The sequence below is a fragment of the Scyliorhinus canicula genome, chromosome 20 (assembly GCF_902713615.1).
Source record: "Scyliorhinus canicula chromosome 20, sScyCan1.1, whole genome shotgun sequence".
Taxonomy (NCBI): Eukaryota; Metazoa; Chordata; class Chondrichthyes; order Carcharhiniformes; family Scyliorhinidae; genus Scyliorhinus; species Scyliorhinus canicula.
The window spans coordinates 93,035,278-93,055,722 of record NC_052165.1 but is presented as its reverse complement, the minus strand read 5'-3'; the positions used below and the strand labels follow the sequence as shown (position 1 = coordinate 93,055,722).

General features: G+C 49.2%; 1 pseudogene; it reads left to right on the top strand.

Annotated features, from left to right (window-relative positions):
* The window catches only part of LOC119954804, a 68,550-nt pseudogene that overhangs the window by 40,101 nt on the left and 8,004 nt on the right, over window positions 1–20,445 (top strand).

The following is a 20,445-nucleotide window of genomic DNA, read 5'->3' as shown; positions in this document are numbered from 1 at the left end:
ATTTCAGTTTTAAAAGTCAGTGTCATTCTCTGGGTGGTTCCACGGCACTCTGGGTTCTAGCTGCCACTCTAACTGTGACCATTCAGTGATTCAGTTCCAATTGTTAGTGTGTTTCTCTGGGTGGTTCCACGGCACTCTGGCGTGTAGCTGTCTCTGTAATTGTGACCATTCAGCTATTCAGTCCAATTGTCAGTGTATTCCTCTGAGTGGTTCCACTGCACTCTGGGGTGCAGCCGCCTCTATAACTGTGACCATCCGAGTTCCTTCTTACTGATCATTAATGTATGTTGTGAAAAGTTGTTGTCCCAGCACTGACCTCTGAGGTACAGCACACCACCGGCTGCCATGCTGTAAAAGACCCCATTATCTCCACTCTCTGCCTTCTGCCAGTCACCCAATCCTCTATCCATGCCAGGATCTTACCTTTAACACCATGGCCTCTTCATTTATTTAACAATCTCCTATGCGGCACATTGTCAAAGGCCTTCTGGAAATCTAAATAAATGGCGTCCACTGGTTCTCCTTTGTTAAACTTCCTTGTTACTTCTTCTATTTTGCCATGCACTTCCAAGTACTCCGCGATCTCATCATTTCTTTAAATATAAATTTAGAGAAGCCAATTCTTTTTTCCAATTATGGGGCAATTTAGTGTGGCCAATCAACCTACCTTGCACATCTTTAAGTTGTGGGGGCGAAACCCATGCAAACACGGGAGAATGTGCAAACTCCACACGGACAGTGACCCAGAGCTGGGGTGGAACCTGGGACCTTGGCGCCGTAAGGCAGCACGGCTAACCACTGCGCCACCCTGCTGCCCCGCGATCTCACTTTTAATAACATACTGTAAAAGCTTACCAATGACCGAAGACAGGCTAACCGGCCTATAATTTCCCATCTTCTGCCTTCCACACTTGCTACCAGTGGTGTTGCATTAGCCACTTTCCAGTCCTCTGGGACCCTTCCTCCTGTGATTCCTGATAGAGCACAATATATACCTCCACAATTTCCTCAGCTATCTTGTTTAGGACCATGGGGTGTCGAACATCCGGTGCAGGTGATTTATCCACATACCGACCTCTCTGTTTCCTCATGACCTTCTCATTAGTGATGGTGACTGAACTCACCTCTGCCCCCTGGTTCTCCTGGAGCTCTGGCAGCCCACTGGTATCTTCCACCGTGAAGACTGATGCAAAGTAACTATTCAGTTTGTCTGCCATTTTTTTGTTTCCTGGGTGCTTCCACTGCACTCTGGGGTGTAGTCGCCTCTGTAACTGTGACCGTTCAGTAATTCAGTTCCAATTGTCAGTGTGTTCTCTGGGTGGCTCCACTGCACTCTGGGGTGTAGTCGCCTCTGTAACTGTGACCATTCGTTGATTCAGTTCCAATTGTGAGTGTGTTTCTCTGGGTGGTTCCACTGAACTTTGGGACTAGCTTGGGGATTGAATGCGGACTCTCCGACTCAGCCACATTGAGTCCGTTCCTCCATCGGAAACGTGCCGTCCAGCCCTTTATTGAGCCAGAATCTAATGGTCACTCGGTCCGAGAAGGCATGGCCCACACTCCTGAGTGGCCTCTGCCTGTTGTCAGTCACCTCGGTGCCCAGGCCAGGGCTGGTTCCTCACCCCAGCCCACTGCTGCTGTGGTGGTACAGTGGGTTGACAGATTGAGGTGGGGCAGGGCACCTCGCTCCTCAGGAAAGCCCGTCTCTGATTGGTGGGAAATCCAGGTCGCTCCCCCAGTCCAAGACAGTCGATATGAAGCAGACATGTGGGGCAGGAGTTCCATTGTGAACATCCCACTCTCCACGCAGTCCTGAATGTTGATGTGAGTGAGGGTTAATCTGTGGAATGTATCCAGGAGAACATGTCTGGCAGACCAGGCAGCTGAGTTCCATCTGTGGCAGGACGAAATCTGGAAGAGCAATAGTGACCGGAGATCTGTTAATTCGAGGATTGGGCAATTAATTCTGCAGCTGTATTCAGGATGGTTTATTGCCTCCCTGGCTCTAGGGTTACCAACATCACTGAATGGCTGCAGAGCACACTGGACGCTGAAGGCAAAACTGGGCAGGGTGTTTGGGAACGTGGATGTAACATCAGGGGGAACTATACTGGCAGAGACAGGCAGCTCTAAAGTAGGAAGACAATTGAGTTATTGGTGGAGTCAGAGTCAAGGAGAAATGTAATAGAATCTACATCCGCGTCACTGTACATGTGTGTGAATTCACCGAGTGTTGTAACTGAGATTGGTGAGTTACTGACGCAAATCCTCCTTTGGAGATATGATTCAAACTATTTGTGTGTGTGTGTGATTCTATGTGTATGGTTAACTGCATGCGTGTGTCTGATGTTGTTTTCACATGTGTGTATGAGCATATATGTGTGTGTGTGTGAGTTAGCGTGTGTGACCTTTGTGTCTGAGTGTGTTTAGCGTGTGTTTTTGAGAGTTTTTGGGTACATGTGTCAGTCTGTGTGAGTGTGTGTTTGTGAGCGTATTTGTTGATATGGGTGAGTGTGTGTGTTGCGTTTCTGTGCGTGAGTGAGTGTGTGTGTGTGGGTATGTTTGTGCGTGTGTCTGTGGTGAACTTCTGCCTTCAGACCCTGCAGCAATACCTTTACATTAAACCCCCTCCACGATTTTTACCCTGGTGACGCATTCCTTCTGCCAAGTGCATGGCCCGAATGCTGACTTACTGCTCCTGTTCATTGAGCTGCAGGCCCTTCGTACTCCCTGAAGTCGCTGCTGTCTTTTACCAGGACCTTTTCAAAGTCTGGAATATGGACGCGTCACGCCACAGTTCCCTCCCGGTCAGGAGTTGTGGCTGCCGTCAGGGATCCCCTGCCCAGGAATCCGCACCTCGAACATTTCGAGTGTCTGGCGGAGGAGTGAGCTTTGACTACCGGATGACCAGGATCAGGAACGTGCTGGGTGGCGGATGATTGGGCTGGATGACCCCGCGTGAGTTAATACAACATTCGGCGGTGGAGATCTAGATCGTGGTCAAGTCCACCCGTGACCTCAAACCGGTTGTACGCGGACCTGATGGCACTCACGGTTTGGATGCCGCACAAGTGTGCGGTGGTAACCCATCTGAGTGATACCTGTTCGGACTGAATTCCACATTGGCCCCAGACCCCGAATCATCCCTCGGGGACTGGTGCACCACCATCCTAGCCACCTCGCGGAAATGCCCTCCCTGACTTTTCGCACTGCACAGAGGGGTTTCCTGTGCGGGCTGCTGTTGCAGATGCTTCACCTCCTCACGCTCGCCCGTCGCCCGGACACACCATGGCGTGTCTTGTTGCAGTGCAGCGGTGGAGGTCCCAACCGGAGTTCCCACTTTGGAGGAGTCCTCCCCCTCACCCAAACCCGAACCCTAACCCTAACCCTAAAACTAACCCTAACTCTAAAAATAACCCTAAACCTAACCCTAACCCTAACCCTAATCTTGGGGATCTAGGGTAGAGGGTGCAGCAGTGCCACAGAATCAGCGATTGCACCGGTTCATGGACTCCCATGAAGCTTGCCGTACTGGAGGCCTTGTGGAGTGCGCAGACCATGTCTATCTTACGTGTTATTGGCTGCACTCCACGTTTAGTTTTCTGTTGAATCATTTCTTAAACGTTTGTTCGCACTTCAGCCCCACACTTCTAATCTGCCCTATCCAGGCCTCCCGTACTCGGTGGGCACCGCAGGGTTTGGGGTGCTTTATACAATCCTTTAACTGCACTCTCGTGTGATGTTTTTATTAAGTTTCCGTTGATCGTTGTTACTTTCGGGCAAGGCCCAGAACAGCAGCGGCCCTTTTTTCTTTTTTCCTCAGTTTGTTTCCTTACTTTTGGATGGACTCAAAATAGATTCAATTAACCCTGAAAATCAGTTTAATTACTACTGAGCAGAGAGCGGAGACAACTCAAAATGTGTCCTGTCGCCGATCAGTGAGAGAAATGTGGTTACTGAAAGACCGAGAGAAATATAGAGAGGAGGAGAGAGGGGGAGATAGAGAGAGAGAGAAAGATAGAGAGAGAAAGAGAGGCGAAGATATACAGGGAGATATAGAGGGAGGGAGAGAAAATCGAGAGAGCGAGAGAGAGGCGGAGATACAGTCAGTGAGTGAGAGAAAGAGAGAGACAACGAGAGATGGAGAGGAAGACAGATGAAGAGGGAGACAGACAGGGAGGGAGAGAGAGAGGGAGAGAGAGGACGAGATACGGGGAAGGTGCGAGACAGAGAAAGAGAGAAACACAGAGGGAGAGAGAGACAGAAAGATAGAGAAGGAGACTGACCGACAAAGAGATTCAGGGGGCGAGCGAGACATGGCGAGAGACACAGACAGACAGGGAGACAAAATGAGAGCGAGATACAGAATGTGAGATTGAGAGAGAGGGAGAGAGTAAAAGACAGACAGAAATTCAGGAAGCGAGAGAGAAAGACAGAGACAGAGCCAGAGTGAAAGCGGTAGACAGAGAGACAGAGAGAGACAGATCAACGCAAATAGGGTGTGGGTCCTGTAATTAGAGTTTTACTCTCCGTGCTGTACCTGTCCTGGTATTATTCCCTTTCTGTCTCCCTGTCTCTCTCTGTCTCGCTCTCCGTCTCCCTGTTTTTCTCCAATTCTCCCTCTCACTCTATCTGTGTGTGTGTGTCCCTCTGACTGTCTCTCTCTATCTCTGACTGTCTCTCTCTCGACCTCTGTTTTTCTCTCTGTCTCTGTTTCTATCTCCGTCTCTCTCTCTCTCTATCTCTGTCTCTCTCTCTGCCTATCCCTGGCTCTGGCTCTAACTCTGTCTCTCCCTCCCTCTCTCTCTTTCCCTCTCTATGGCTTTCTGTCTTTCTCGGTCTCTATCTCTCATCTCTCTCTGTCTCCATCTCTCCATGTCTATATTTCCCTTTCTCTGCCTCTCTCCCGCGCTCTCATTCTCTTTCCGTGTTTCTCCCTGTGTCTGACTCTCTGCCTCCTCTATCCCTTCCTGTCTCTCTTTCTCTCCCTCTCTCTATCTCTGTTCCTCTTACTCTCCCTGCCTCTCGCTGTATTTCTTTCTCTCACACTCCCTGTACTGTGTCTCTCCCTGCCTCTCTCTGTCTCTCTTTTTGTGCTTGTCTATCTATTTTTATCCCCCTCTATCTGTCCCTTTCTGTCTCTATCCACTCCTCCACCATACTCTGTAACCCTCCCATCACCCAAGGCACTGATGTGTTATGTACAGTGGGATAACACGGGCTGCGACTGGATGCAGCTTTAAGACGAATATACTCCAGTCATTGAAGTTAGTTCAATCTGATGTATTAAACCAGTAGGACAGTTAGCACAGTTCTCAATGAGCTCGGCTCTCTGCCAACATACGTGTGGTTACCCAGCCTGACTGAACCAGATTAGCTCTTAGCCACGTGCTGGAGGTGTGATAGTGTACTTGCACCCACACTCAACCTGTAGAGTTCATCAGTGGAAAGAAGTGGAGTGAGAGTGCCTCGTGCCTTTTATAGCGACATACCATCCTTGAGTGTCCTGCCTCCTCATTGGACATGCCCTGTTCTCTGTGTCAATTAGCTGTCTGTCTGTGCTTGTCTGTGTATTATTATCTGCATGTCTGCATATCATGACATCTCCTCGTTTTCGTGTTTTGTTGGCAGATGGGAACATACATACATGTGGTAGCATATATGAACAGATTTACAACCGGTGGCACATGCGAAGACAGCTGTCTAATGTGACAACAAAGAACATCGAAAACAAAACAAATGTTCATAAGTCCAGTCTGTGGGGCTTGCGTCTGATCCTTGCCGATCGCCAGAGAGGTGTTCGTGTGGACGACGGCGCCTTGACAGGCGGGATAAGAGTCTGACTCGTGGCCTCGTAGTTCGAGGTGTCAGGAGGTGGCAGAACAATGGACGGGAATGGATACGAAACGGTTGTGGGCAGGCATCTTTGCACAGGGCCGTCTGTTTCGTCGCACAACAGAACCATCAGCCATAGGTGCAACATCCACGCGGAGCTCAGCCTGTCGAACAACGACAGTTGTAACAGACCAGTCACCATCCGGTATCTTGATCCTGACAGTGTCTAACGGGGATAACACTGTCAAATCGGTGACATGAGCATCATAGTCCTGCTTTTGCTGGTTTCGGAACTGCTGCACCTTCTGCAGCACCGTGAGTCGATCCAGGTTGGGCACGTGTATGGCTGGAAGTGTTGTAGGCAGGTCCCTGTTCATCAGCAGTTGAGCCGGCAACATGCCAGTGGACAGTGGTGTCGCCCTGTACGCAAGCAGTGCGAGGTAGATATCAGAAGCAGAACCATTTTAAAATCTATTGTTCCATAATTTTACTGGAGAAGTTCAATATTGAATTCAGATTGTGGATTTCCCATGTGGAACAGACATTACAAGGACACAGTGTGTCTCTGAGAAACCAGTTTTCATGGACAGAAACTGCATATGTTACAATTAAAGGTCTGTTTTAAAATGTGTAACTAGGTGCCATTGTGATGGCCGCAGTAATTCTGCTGATAGCAAAAGGGATTTGATGGCTACACCCAGATATCAGACCATCAATGTCACTAATTGCAAGATAACATACGTGCCTTTGTAATGATTGGATGGATTAATTAAACATGCAGACCTTTAGTGCGAATGGTTAAGTATTCACATATACTATGTATGTTGCAACCTAAATCGAAGGGCCGGGTTGCCTGCTTTTGATCCATTTTCTCTATTTTTATTTGATCTCGGACTGTGAAATAATGATGTCACCCAGATGACTCAAAACACCAGGAACCCGGGTCCAATTCACAGCTTGAGCGACTGTACGCAATTTGTGTCTTCTCCTCGTGTCTCCATCGGTTTCCCAGAACGATGGAATAGAACCATAGAATTCCTGTAGTACAGAAGGAGACCATTCGACCCATCATTTCTACATTAACTCTCTGGAAGAACACCCTACCTGGATCCACTCCCCCGCCCTAACCCCGGACCCCCACCTGTGCATCCCTGGACACAGGAGCAACCTAGCGTGACCAATTCACCTGAACTGCACGCACATCGTTGGACTTTGGGTGGAAACCGGAGCACCCGGAGGAAACCCAAGGAGACACGGGGGGATGGTACAAACTCCACACAGTCACCCGAGGCTGGAATTGAACCCGGGTCCCTGGCACTGCGAGACAGCAGTGCTAACCACTGCCAACCCGCTGCTACAGGCTCTTCCAGTTACCCCTGACGTCTTCCACAGTCGAAAGATGTGCAGGTTAGGCGGATTATCCTTTTGAAATTGCCCCATAGTTCCCAAAGGCTAGGTGGGGCTATAGGGATAGAATGCGGGCGTGGGCTAGGGTAGGGTGTTCTCTCTGCGGCTCAGTGGTGACTTGAGGGGCCGAATGGCCTCTTCTGCACTGCAGTGTTTGTTTGAACACAAATCAAAAAAGAAATCAGAGGCTATGAGGACAGCGACAATATCAAGCCCCGGGAGAGCTTTGCATGTCTTATGATCAGAACCTAAATTAAAACAGACAAACATTTTAAAACATGTCACACAAAAATATATATAATAATATCGTGCATATTGAAACAGTTTCCCAGATTTGAAACAAATAACCAAATCTATGTTCCCCTCTAAATAATTACCTTCAGTCATAAATAAAATACAAAATTACTTTAAAAGAATCAACAACTATAGTAACGCCTGTTTAACAGAAAGAGAATAAAAACTGTGAAAGAAAATGTCTCCCTCCCTTCAAACTACTTGTTCAACAGTTTGCTGTGCACTCCCGGTTGTGGCCTGTAGGTGGAGTTACCAGTTTTGGGGGCTCCTGCCATATCAGTCTCTTTTAGGCCGTTTAAACCCAGTTTTGGGGAAAAAGCTTTTGTGAGAAGTTGTGAGAATGTTTGGGGCATTTCTAGAAAGTCAAAATCCGGAAAGCAGAATTCAGGGAGAAAGGGGGCGAGGGAAAGTCTAGCGCGGAGCGTGGTGAGGGTTACAGTGGGAGGAAATATGGCGGTAGAGAGTCAGTCGGGGGGGGGGGGGGGGGGGCGGTGTTGTGGCGACCATCACGATGGAGAAGATAGCGGAAGTAATGGTGGCGGATGTCGAGGGGTTGTTTGTGAAGCATTGTGAAAGGCATTGGATGGAGATGGTGGCCTCGCTTTAGGCGTGGGCGAATTAGATCCTTGTCCCAGTGAGAGAGTTGTTAGTGAGGACTTGGTGGTGGTGTGGGAGCAGGTGGAGTAAGCGGCGGGGGTGGACGAGGCTTTGTGACGATCCCGCGTCCAGATCACCTCAAAGGATGAGGAGCTGTGGAGGGTGGCGGAGACAAACAGAGGGCTGAAACCCAAGGTAGAGAACTGGACAACAGGTCAGAAAGGCACAGTCTGAGCATCGTGGGTGTGCCTGAGGGGATGGAGGGCTGGAGGCAGAATCCCTCATCAATATTTGGCTTGATGGGTGAGCGGGAGGATCCCTCCCAGTATGAATTCGACAGGGCCCACCGATCACTCCAGCCGAAACCGAGAACGGATGAGCCACCGAGAGCTGTGACCATCGGTTTTCACAATTTCCAAGTGAAGGAGAAGGTGCTGAGGTGGGCCAAGCAGAAGTGGGATGTGGAGTGGGATGATCAGGGTATACAGATAGACCAGGACCTGACGAGACGGGCAGCCTTCGGTCGAGCCAAGACAGCGTTGTACAAGCGCAACGTAGAGTTTGGTGTGGTCTGCCCGATGAAGATGCATAAACAACATCCCTGGTCAGTCCGACTTGACCTGACTCTGGCATTCACTTTGATGCCAATAAGACTCCTAGTGGCCGATCAGTGAATTACAACACAAACCTGATATTACGACATCCCCGTTCCTTTGAAGGAATAAATTAATAAATTGACAACTGTATATTAACATATGTATATATACACAAAAACAGCAAATTCAGTATGTACAAATAGTTCAAATCTACATATTGAGTCGATCCGGTTTCCTTCTGCCTCTGGCTGATCTTCTCAAAGTTTGACCTTGCTGCTCAGAACTTGGAGATTCAATATTCTTCATGAGATTCTCATGCTCAGGAACTGCTGAACTCTCTGACACTGCAGCTGACGTTGTTTCTGATGCAGATTCGTTATCCATCGCGTTGTTGTAAAAGTCTTCTCTGGTTTTCAAGACTGCGCGATGATTCCTTCTTAAAACATCCTCTGTCTGTGCACTGTAGAAGCGAAGTGCCATTTCTTCAAGTACAATGGCTTTTCTCAACCAATTGCCTGAATCTTCTACTCTCAAAATGTCGTCACTACTCAGCCGTGGTAAAGTTCTCGACACTCTGTCATAGAACTGCTTTTGTATTGCTTCAATGTTTTGCATTTCCTGCAGTACCACTGCATTCTCCTCCTCCTTTCCCAAGTATGGAAGTGTGGTACACAACCTTCTATTCATGAGTAATTCTGCTGGTGATTTACCATGTGACAATTTGTAACTCAATTGTGCGAGATGTGGATCAGATTGGCTGTCCATTGCTTTCTGTAATCATTTTTGTTTAAATATGTACACTTTTTTCGTTAGGATCGTTGGGATCCATGCCGACCGACATGAGCATCACTATTTTTATGTTTCACACATTCCACGGATTTTACCTCATTGGTACGTTCTTGTATCTTCTTGATAACTTGTGGTTTCCTATCTGATACAGGTGGTCGGGTAGAAATGAGATTGACTGACATGAGATTGAGATCTGCACCTTCAGCAAATTCACTACTAATTGTTTGTACCTGTGCTTTAGATAATGCATCTGCTACAAATTGTATCTCGTTAGAGAATGGTAGTGCACGAACAAATCGGGGCCCGAAGTCACGGCCCTCACTCACGAGAATGCCGTGAGAGCGACACCGGAAAATTCACAGGCCGCACAACGGTCCGCAGCCCTTCAGAAGGCCAAACGGAAGCAGCAAAATCAGGCCGACTTTGAAGGTGATGTAAAACTCATCGAATATGAGGTTGGGCAACAGATAATGCTCAGTGTCTTTCAGCCTGGTACGCTCCTGTCACCCAAATAGTCCGGAGCCTATTCATAGATAAGGCCAACCCTTCGGTGTACAATGTCATGGTAGACAACAAGAAAACCGGGTGCTACCATGTGAACCAACGAAGGAATTCAGCTCCAAGCAAAATTTTCACCCATGTCCCCCCAGAAGGACTATTTCAGCCACAAGGGGGCCTCATTACTCACCACCTGAACTTAACCAGGTTCCACAGCCTGTACCCCAGGTTATCGACCACCACCCGGTACCCCGGGGCCAGCACACACACCCCCGGTCACTGCCCCAATATTCAGGGCCTCAGAGATAAACACCCGACCCAGTGGACCCTGACGAAAATGATGGGGCACCCACCAACATTACCCCCTATGGTGCCCCTGGCACCGGCACCATAACCGCTTGAACCGGCGCTCACTGCCAGAGGTGGCAACGCAGCGGATACCGGACAGCAAAAGCCCTCTCATGTAGCTTCCCTCCGCTGAGGAGCAATCAGGACATCACGGTCCGAATTGTAAATATCTTTATCCACCCACGCCATGCATCATCAAATTGAAAAAGGGCTTATTATCTACCCAGAAAATCCTGTTCCACAGTCCCCGACACTCCACAGTGTGATTTGGGATGAGGTGTTTATTGTGATACTGTGTCACAGTCCCCGACACTCCACAGTGTGTCGTGGGATGAAGTGAAAGTGAAAATCGTTTATTGTCATGAGTAGGCTTCAAATGAAGTTACTGTGAAAAGCCCCTAGTCGCCACATTCCGGCGCCTGCTCGGGGAGGCTGTTACGGCAACCGAACCGTGCTGATGGCCTGCTTGGTCTGCTTTCAAATCCAGCAACTTAGCTTTGTGCTAAACAACCCCTGTGTATTGTTATACTGTGCCACAGTCCCCGACACACCACAGTGAGTTGTGGGATGAAGTGCGTATTGTGATACTGTGCCACAGTCCTCCGACACTCCATTGTGTTGTGGGATGAAGTGTGTATTGTGATACTGTGCCACAGTCCACCGACAATAAGGACAGCTGCCACATTCCAAGGGACTCGCACATTGGCTCCCCGAAATGTAGTGGGAAGACTACACACAGTTGTTTTCCTCTCCTCTCCCGCCCTTTCCTTTTTCCTCAGACGGTGCAGATACCACCCCTCACAGGCAAGGAAGGGCGAACTCCAAAGCTGGCACATACCCCCGAAAAATGTTTTTTGTAACGACGTGACAGACTTCTTTTCCCCCACTGGTTAGAAGAATTGTTACATACCACCGCCATCTATTATTATTTGAGACACCCCGGAAGAAATGTTTCCCGCCATTATCGAATGGAAATTCACTTGATACCGTTTCCCCACTCAAGCCCCTTAAACACTCATCGCCCAACAACCCTTTGCATGACACTGTTGGACCTTCATTATTCATTCACGTACTTCTTGTCGTTTTAAAAAAAAATGTGTGTGAGACGACATTCTAGCAAAGGAAAGGAAAATAGAATCAGGTATTAATAAGAATTAACAAGTGCTACCTTGATCGCCCCCAGAATGACCTCCATCCTGCATTGCTATCTGGGATCTCTCGGCTCAGGGTGGACAGGGAAGGACCGAAACACAGATGCCAGATTATCACTCTACGGTCCCCCGGATATATGTGGCTCTCCCACCAGATGCAGGCAAATGTGAGGATGGCATGCAATGGGTCCACCCATCAATAAGAGTATCACCTGTGGGTGGAACAAGCTAAGTGGTGTACATGAAATATAATAGGAGCTCTGAGAACAGCTCCGGAAGGACCACCCTCACTAGTGATTGGTGGGTGAACAGTAACCATGGGTGCATGGAGCTAGCCTGTAGAGCCCAGGGCCCTGAAAAATGGCTGAAATTAGCACAGACGTGCCCTGCTATGGTTATTCAGAACAAATCCACCGGCTATGAAATTAAGAATGGGATGATTTGGATAATAGGCTCAAATTCTTAACCCGACAAGTTAAACAGACATTGGACAGCTGAAATGGAAATGCTCGGCAAGATGCTGAGCGAGATTGTGCTGAGAAGAGGGCTAGTATCCTTATGGTTACTGTGTTAGAAGGACATACCCAAACTATTGATCAGATTGTCCGAGGGAGGGTGGACGATGATGCCAGGCAAAAGAGGTGTAGGGAAACGAAAGGCAACGACATTTTTGAGGGACTGTTTCCAGTACCCCCTCCCCCCCCCCCCCCCCCCCCGCCCTGCGACCCAGCTGGAGCGCCTGTCACGGGGGCAGGGGGACGTTCACTGTCTCAGGGTAAGCAGTCGTCAATTTTGGACTGAGACGAAGGGGAAATTTCTTTGCTCGGAGCGATGTGAATATTTGGAAATCTTCCCCCCCCCCACCCCGTACCCCCAGAGAGCTGCGGGTCGCTCAGTCACCGAGTAGATAGATCGAGAGATTTGTGGAGGCTGATGGGGAAATCAAAGTTAAGGTGAGTGAGGCAAAGGTGAGGGTAAAGATTAGCCACAGGCGCGATTGAGGGCAGAGCAGACTCGAGTGTCAGTGGGGAGAGTCCGCGCCCCTGGAGGGACCCGTGCCCCGGCACGAGTCGGTGCCCTTGGGGTTCCAGACGCTGGGAAGAGTCGGTGGCCCTGGAAGACACGTACCCCGGGGAGAGTCAGGTGCCGTGGCGGGGGGGGGGGGGGGGGGGGGTGGACCTGTACCCAGGACAGAGTGAGTGCTCGTGAGGAGACCGGTACCCCGGGGAGAGTCGCTGCCCATTCGGGGACAGTGGGTGCCCATGGGGGACCCGCACCCCTGTGAGAGTGGGTGTACATGGAGGACCCGAACCATGGGGAGCGTGGGGTTTACAATGTGAGCAAGAATATTGTACCGCAATGTTGTAACATCTCCATTTCACTGCAGGTACAGGTGTACTTGCGAAAATGGCATCTCCGAGAATGATGAAAACTCACCTCCCGATCCAACTGGTTCCCAAATCCTTCTGGGAGCAGGACTGTAAGGTAGGGACCCGGGACACATCGCTCACCACCCTCCCCCCTATCACCCCCATCGACCCTGTAAACCCTTCATCCCTCGCCCTGTTCAAAACTCCCGTACAGCCCCACCCTCAGTCTCCAAACTATGGGACTCCCTCACTCCCCCTCCCTCAGTCTCCAAACTGTGGGACTCCGTCACTCCCACCTCCCTCAGTCTCCAAACTGTGGGACTCCCTGACTCCCACCTCCCTCAGTCTCCAATCTGTGGGACTCACTCACAACTCCCTCCCTCAGCGTTCAAACTGTGGGACTCACTCACTCCCCCGTCCTTCAATCTCCAAACTCTGTGACTCTCACACACACACGCCCTCAGACACCAAACTGTGGAATGTTGTGACTCTTGATGCCGTGTTCCAGCGGGTAACTGGGAACAAGCTGCCACCACGTTTTGTAATTTGTCCATTATGAGGAATTGTCTCAATTCAACATAAGTAAAAATCCAAGATCACTTACGGTCATTTAAAATGTTAAATTTAAGCATCTATTCATCTACAGATGTAATAACACCTTTCCACCGTCACCAACGCCATACAAACATGTCCTAAATTTTATTTGATTGAATAAACTCTGAGAAAAAAACCCTTTTGATGGCAACACTCCTTATGGATATTCTAATCCAGAGGAGTTTCCGTAATATTACCACAAATGCTCTGCTGCTCTTCGGGGAATCTCACCCATAATTCCCCTGCGAGGGTGATGCCAAAATCACTGGTCATACGTCTGGTTTGAGCGCAAACGGTCACGAATGCCTTCAGTCACACATTAATAATGTTGGTTTCGCCCTATTTAATCTCCCATTCTATTGCATCTACAACCCATTAGACATTCCCTTTCCCAGATTTAATCAACACTTTTCTGACTAAGCTGATGGGTGTTGTTTTTCTAAAGAAAACTTACTATTTTGCCTCACACATTTACGATCTCCCAATTGTAAATGTTTCCTTTAAAGTCCTAACAGGCAAGTTTAAAATCATGGCTCTTATCTGCCAAACTTAAAAATATGGTTTGAAGTTTGACCAACCTCCACCCCGGTCCCATGCCTTACTATTCCAACTATTTACCTGCACACCTACATTAATAATTTGACCTTCCCCTCCAGTTAAATTGAGCCAGTTATCCCCATGCTCACACACGAAAGTTCCTTCCCCGCATCTGACATGATGACAATATTGTGGTAGAAATATTACGAAAATGAATTTTCCCTCACATAGACACCTTCCCATCTTCCATCAGTCTCCAAACTCTGGGAGTCCATCACTTGCTCCCACAAACTTCTGAACAATGGATTGAAAGAAACAGGGGGATTTACTAATTGATGATTCTTCCTGTTCCTAGACAATATTAGTCGCTCGTAACGCGAAGGATAGTCTCGTATAATATTTTCATTTCCATCGCACCTGTAACCTGATGCCGGAGCCGGGAACCTGGCAGAAATTCTCACAAAAATTCATGGAGGGTAAAGGTGAGATTTATCCGCACATCAACAACACCTCAATGACCACTCCCATAGAACCAGCACAGCACGGTGTTTGATACAGAGTAAAGCTTCCTCTACACTATCCCCATCAAACACTCCCAGGACAGGTGCAGCACGGGGTTAGATACAGAGTGAAGCTCCCTCCCCACTGTCCCCATGAAACACTCCCTGGACAGGTACAGCACGGGATTAGATACAGTGAAGCTCCCTCCACACTGTCCCAATGAAACACCCTGGACAGGTACAGCACGGGGTTAGATACTGTGTAAAGCTCCCTCTACACTGTCCCCATCAAACACTCCAAGGACAAGGTACAGCACGGGGTGAGATAGAGAGTAAACCTCCCTCTGCATTGTTCCCATCAAACACTCAAGGGCAGGTACAGCACGGGGTTAGATACAGAGTAAAGCTCCCTCTACACTGTCCCCATCAAACACTCCCAGGACAGGTACAGCACGGGGTTAGATAGAGAGTAAACCTCCCTCTGCATTGTTCCAATCAAATCTTCACAAGACAGGTACATCACGGGGTGGGATACAGAGTGAAGCTCCCTCCACGCTGTGGTACAGCCCATTTCAGATGCTTAGGATCCTCTGTGTGAAGACATTTCCCCTCTTTTGCATCTCTCTCCTCTTACCTTAAACCTATGCCCTCTAGTTCCACACACCTCCACATTTGGCAAAAGATGTTGACCGTCTACCTCATCAATGCTCCTCATTGTTTTATAGACCTCTATCAGTTCACTCCATAGCCTCCTACACCAAAGGGATAATTACCATCATTGAGACGATGTTGCCACGCCAGCGTCAAAATGGTGGAGTTTTACTCCTGAAAATCCTGGATGAAAGGGACACGAATTCCTCGCCCTGCAGGGGGCGAGCAGGGTCCCGGAGGGAATCTCGCAGCTTTAGCTGCAGATAGGGCCCCCGGCACTTCCGGGTCAAAGGCCGCGCATGCGCAGAGCGGTGGTCCCCTGCAGCCGTGCCGTGCTCCATGGCGGACCCGGACCACGGAGATAGACCCACAAAGGTGACACCCCGATCGGCCACTCGCCCGAACCTCAACCGCCGCACTTTAATTCCGCCGAACCCCCCTTCCCCACCACCACCGCCCCCCCCCCCCACCACCCCCACGCTGCCTCCGATCCACCCGCCCCTGACCAGGGCGGCTGCAGCTGCGAATGGAGCAAACCGACCGCAATACCAGGTTAGTTCCACGCCGTCAGGAACACTGCCAGTCGGGAGCGGAGGATCGCTGGGCGGGCCTCTGGCAATGGCACGGCGTACTCCCCCGTGATGCAGCTTTTCGGTGCCCGGAGAATTGCCGAACTGGCGTGGGCCCAATTACAGCATCAAACTAGATTATCTAGTGTCAGCCGCGATTTCTGCACTGGGGTTGCGGAGTATCCAACACCTTGTCTTTGGGAACAGGGAGAAACTCAGCGGGATCTTACTGTGTCTGTTATTGCTCTATTTCAGTGGGCTTCGGTCCCTGGTACGACCATGTGAAGGGATGGTCAAACAGAAGCGGACAAACATCGGATTCTCTTCCTCTTCTATGAGGATATAAAGGAGGTAATGGCAGCGCGAGGGACCGAGTGTGGAGGAGGATGGAGGTCTTGAGGCTGTGACAAAGCAAGAGAGAGGGAGAGAGATAGAGAGCGAGAGGCACAGAGGCAGAGGCAGAAAGGTCAGCGAGAGAGAGAGACAGAGGAATAAAGGTCAGCGAGAGAGAGAGACAGAGGGAGAAAGGTCAGCAACAGAGAGAGAGAGAGAGACAGCGGGGCAGCGAGACAGCAAGAGAGACATGAGATAGTGAGAGAGTTAGAGATGATCCCTGTCCCTCACTCTGGATGGTCACTGACCTCTGACCTGGATGTTCAATTCCTCTCTCATTGACCCCTGACCCTTAGTCTTAATGCCCTGTTCTTCTGTTACTGACCCCTCAGCGTGGTTCTGGATTCTCGCTCCTGCTATCTCCGTGACACCTGGTCTGGATGGTCAGTCACTCTCCCGCTGACCACTGGTCTGAAAGGCCAATCCTTCTTTTACTGACCCCTGACCTTGGTTCTCGATTCTCGGTCCTGCTGTTCCCCCGGACCCCCGATTCTGGTTATTCATTCCCCCCTGTCTCAATGACCCATAAGGTCTCTAAGTCCGGTCTATTTCCACCCTATAGAATCCCAGAAGGGAGATCCTGAAGGTGGCCGAGTTCATGGAGAAAGTTCTCGAAGAGGACGTAATTGAGAAGATCGTTCACCTTTCCTCCTTCAAGGTCATGAAGGACAATCCGATGGCCAATTACACCACCCTTCCGGCGAGCGTCATGAACCAGAACATCTCCAGGTTCATGCGCAATGGTAGGTTCCAGGGGTCAAGGGGGAGAGATCCGGGAGGGGTGGGGAGCTGCGTCAGGGTTAAGTTTTCACTCCTTTGAGGGGCCTGAGCCCTGACCACTCCCAGGATCAGCCTTTCCGGGTAGGCCGCATTGAGCCTCCCCGAACCGACGCCCTGAACCGCCTCTATTCTGGACTGGGAGAGACGATCCAGCCATTGAAAGGGTCAGTGTAGAGCATGCAGAGCGGGGAGGCTCCCTGAGACACTGTCTCCCTCTTCTCACACAAACACACACACCAGGAAAGGCTCAAGCTGTAAGTGCCGCCTTTGTACTAAATCATTCACGGGATGTGGGACATCGCTGACCCCGCCCAGAATGTATTTCCTATTAATAATTGCCACTTAAGAAGGTGTTGAGTGAGCCGCCATCTTGAACTGCTGCAGTCCAGTATGGTGTAGGTACACCCATAGTGCTGGTCGGGAGGGCGGTTGGCGATGTTGACCCATCGACAGTACAGGCCGATATATTTCCCAGTTAGGATGGTGAGTATGTGGGAATGGGGGAGCTCAGAGGTGGAACCTGCAGGCGGTGGGTGTTCCCTGTGCCTCTGCTGCACCTCGTCCTTCTGGGCGGGAGAGGTGGCGGGTTTGGAAGGTGCTGTCAAAGGAGCCTCGGAGAGTGGCTGCCGTGCATCTTGTAGACGGGACACACGGCTGCCGCTGTGCATCGGTGGGTGAGGGAGCGATGTGGAATGTGGGGGTTAGCGCGTCGATCGAGCGGGAGCTGCTTTGTCCTGGATGGTGTTGAACTTCCCGAGTGTTGTTGGGAGCCGCACTGATCCAGGACAATTGTAATGGGAGAGGTGTTTTCAAAACCCAAACATGTATCATGGAGTCCACTCAACCCCCCCCCCCCCCACTTTAATGATTTGTTGCTTTTGAAGCACACGGTTTGTTCCCTAGTTGTGGTATAACAATTATGGACACTTGGTTTTTAAAACAAAACAATGTTTATTCCATGGACTCAACATAACCTTTTAAAATAAACAGTGGATCTCTTAACACCACTTACTTCTAAGATAACCCCAAAAAAATACAACACTACCCAATCCTGCAAACTGTTCTTTTAAACCTCCAAGAGAATTCAACCCTTCAAAAATAGGAGCAAAACAGGTTACATTAAATATAGTTATAGTCTTTGGATTTGCAGAAATCACCAGGCCAGCTCTTATCCTTCCGGCAGATCTCAGCAAACCAGCCAGCCACTTTTCAGCTGCTCTCTCAAACTGAAACTAAAAACGTCAAAATGGCTGAGCTTAAAGCCGACCTTCACACACAGTCTGACATCACGGCATTTCTTAAAGGTGCATTGCTTAAACGTTCATTTCTTAAAGGCACTCTCACATGACAAAGTTGAGAGGGTGCCGTCAGACTCCTGACTTGTGTCCTTGTAGATGGCGGACATGCTTTGGGAGGAGTCAGGAGGTGAGTTACTCCCAGCAGGATTCCCAGCCTCTGACCTGCTCTGGGAGCCACAGTGTTGAGATGGCTGGGTCCTGTTCAGTTTCAAATCAATGGGAACCTAGTAACACAGGAACAGGAATTAAGAGCAGGAGGCGCCATTCAGCCCTTGGAGCCTGCTCCGCCTTTCAAGCAAATCATGACTGATCTCTTCCTGGTCTTAAATCCATATCACTTTCTTTACCCAATATGCCTGTAACCTTCAGAAATATATCTATCTCTTTCTTCAAACCATTAATGACTCAGACTCCACCGCACTATGTGGAGGTGAGTTACACAAATTTACCATCCGCTGCGAGAAGTAGTTCCTCCTTATCCCAGTTTCAAATCTACCGCCTCTCATGCTCTATCTGTGACCTCGATTGCTCCACGACGGGAAACATTTTGTCTCCGTTTACTTTATTACTCCCTTTTAGTATTTTATGCACCTCGATCAGATCCCCTCTCAACCTTCTAAACTCCAGCCAGTATAAGCCCAAACTGTGTAATCTCTCCTCAGGTGTCAACCCTTTCATCCCCGGAATCAATCTGGTGAACCTCCTCTGAACTGCCTCCAATGCCACTACATCCTTCCTCAAATAAAGAGACTAAAACTGGACACAATACCCCAGATGTGGTCTCACCAACGCCCTACACAATTGCAACAACACTTTTCTACTCTGATACCCATTCCTTTCGCAATAAACGCGCGCAAAAGTTCTATTTGCCATTTTAATTACGCGCTGCATCTGCACACCAACTATTTGTGATTCATGAACAAAGCCACCCAGGTCCCTCTGCCCAGACGCGTCTTGAATATGATTTCCTTTAGATAATAATGTGCCTTTCCATTTTTTCGACCGAAGTTGATGACGTTACTCACATTCACATTAAACTCCATCTGCCAAATTTTGGCCGGTCTCCTGGCCTATCTATATCTCTCTGTTAAATCTTTATCTCCTCTTCGCTCCCTGCTTTCCCACCTATTTTGATATCAGCTGTAAATTTCGTTATGTTACACTGTCTCTGCTTACATATCATTTATCTCGCTTGTAAGTAGCTGAGCTCCGAGGACTGATCCCTGCGGGACTCTGCGACTTACTGTTCACCAGCCAGAGAAGAACCCATTTATCCCAACGTTTAGCTTTCTGTTAGTCGGCCAATCCTCAATCCAATGTCGCACTATTCCTCCAATCCCCTGTGTTCTCACCTTCTGGGTCAATATTTTCTGCAGCACATTGTCAAACACCTTCTGTAAATCTAGATATTCCACATCCACAGGGTCCCCATTATCCACCTTACTGGTTACGTCCTCAAAGAACTCAAGCGGATTTGCCAGGCACGACTTACCCTTCATAAATCCACGCTGACAATCGTGGATTGAGCTTTGTCTTCCCAAATGTTCAGTCATCTCCTCCTTAATGATTGATTCCAACAACTTCTCCACCAGAGAGGTCAAGGTAATCGATCTTAAATTTCCTACTTTTGGCCTCTCTCTCTTGTTGAATAGGGACATCACATTAGTGTGTTTCCAATTCACTGGGAATCCAAAGAATTCTGAAATTTCATAACAAATCCATCCACTATGTCTGTTGCCATCTCCATTAATACCCCAGGGTGCAGGCAACAGGTCCCGGAGACATATCCGCCTTTAATCAGTTTATTCAATTGTCTCCCTCGTGATTGTTATTGCACCAAGTTCCTCTGCATTAACTGCAGTTCTTGGTAGTTTTTCAGTGTATTCTACAGTGAAGAGGGAGGCACAATATTGGTTCAGTGCCTCCGGCATCTGTACGTGACCCCGAGGATCATGTGCGACGAGTATCCTCCTGTCCAGTCAGGGTGATCAAACGTCCCTTAATTTGTGTTATTGTCCCATAACTAAGCCTGAGTTGCGTTCACCTGGAATTCTGTTTTTCATGTCATTTAGACCGTTAAATCTTGTGCATGTGAGTAACTCCTTTCATCTCATTTTCACTCTCCCACAGTTCTGGCAGGAATCTCCCCACCCACCCCTCCGCGGCTACTGCCATAGCCCTGGCACATCACCACCACCCGTCCACCACTGAGCACCCCGGTCTCTAGGCTCCCCCATG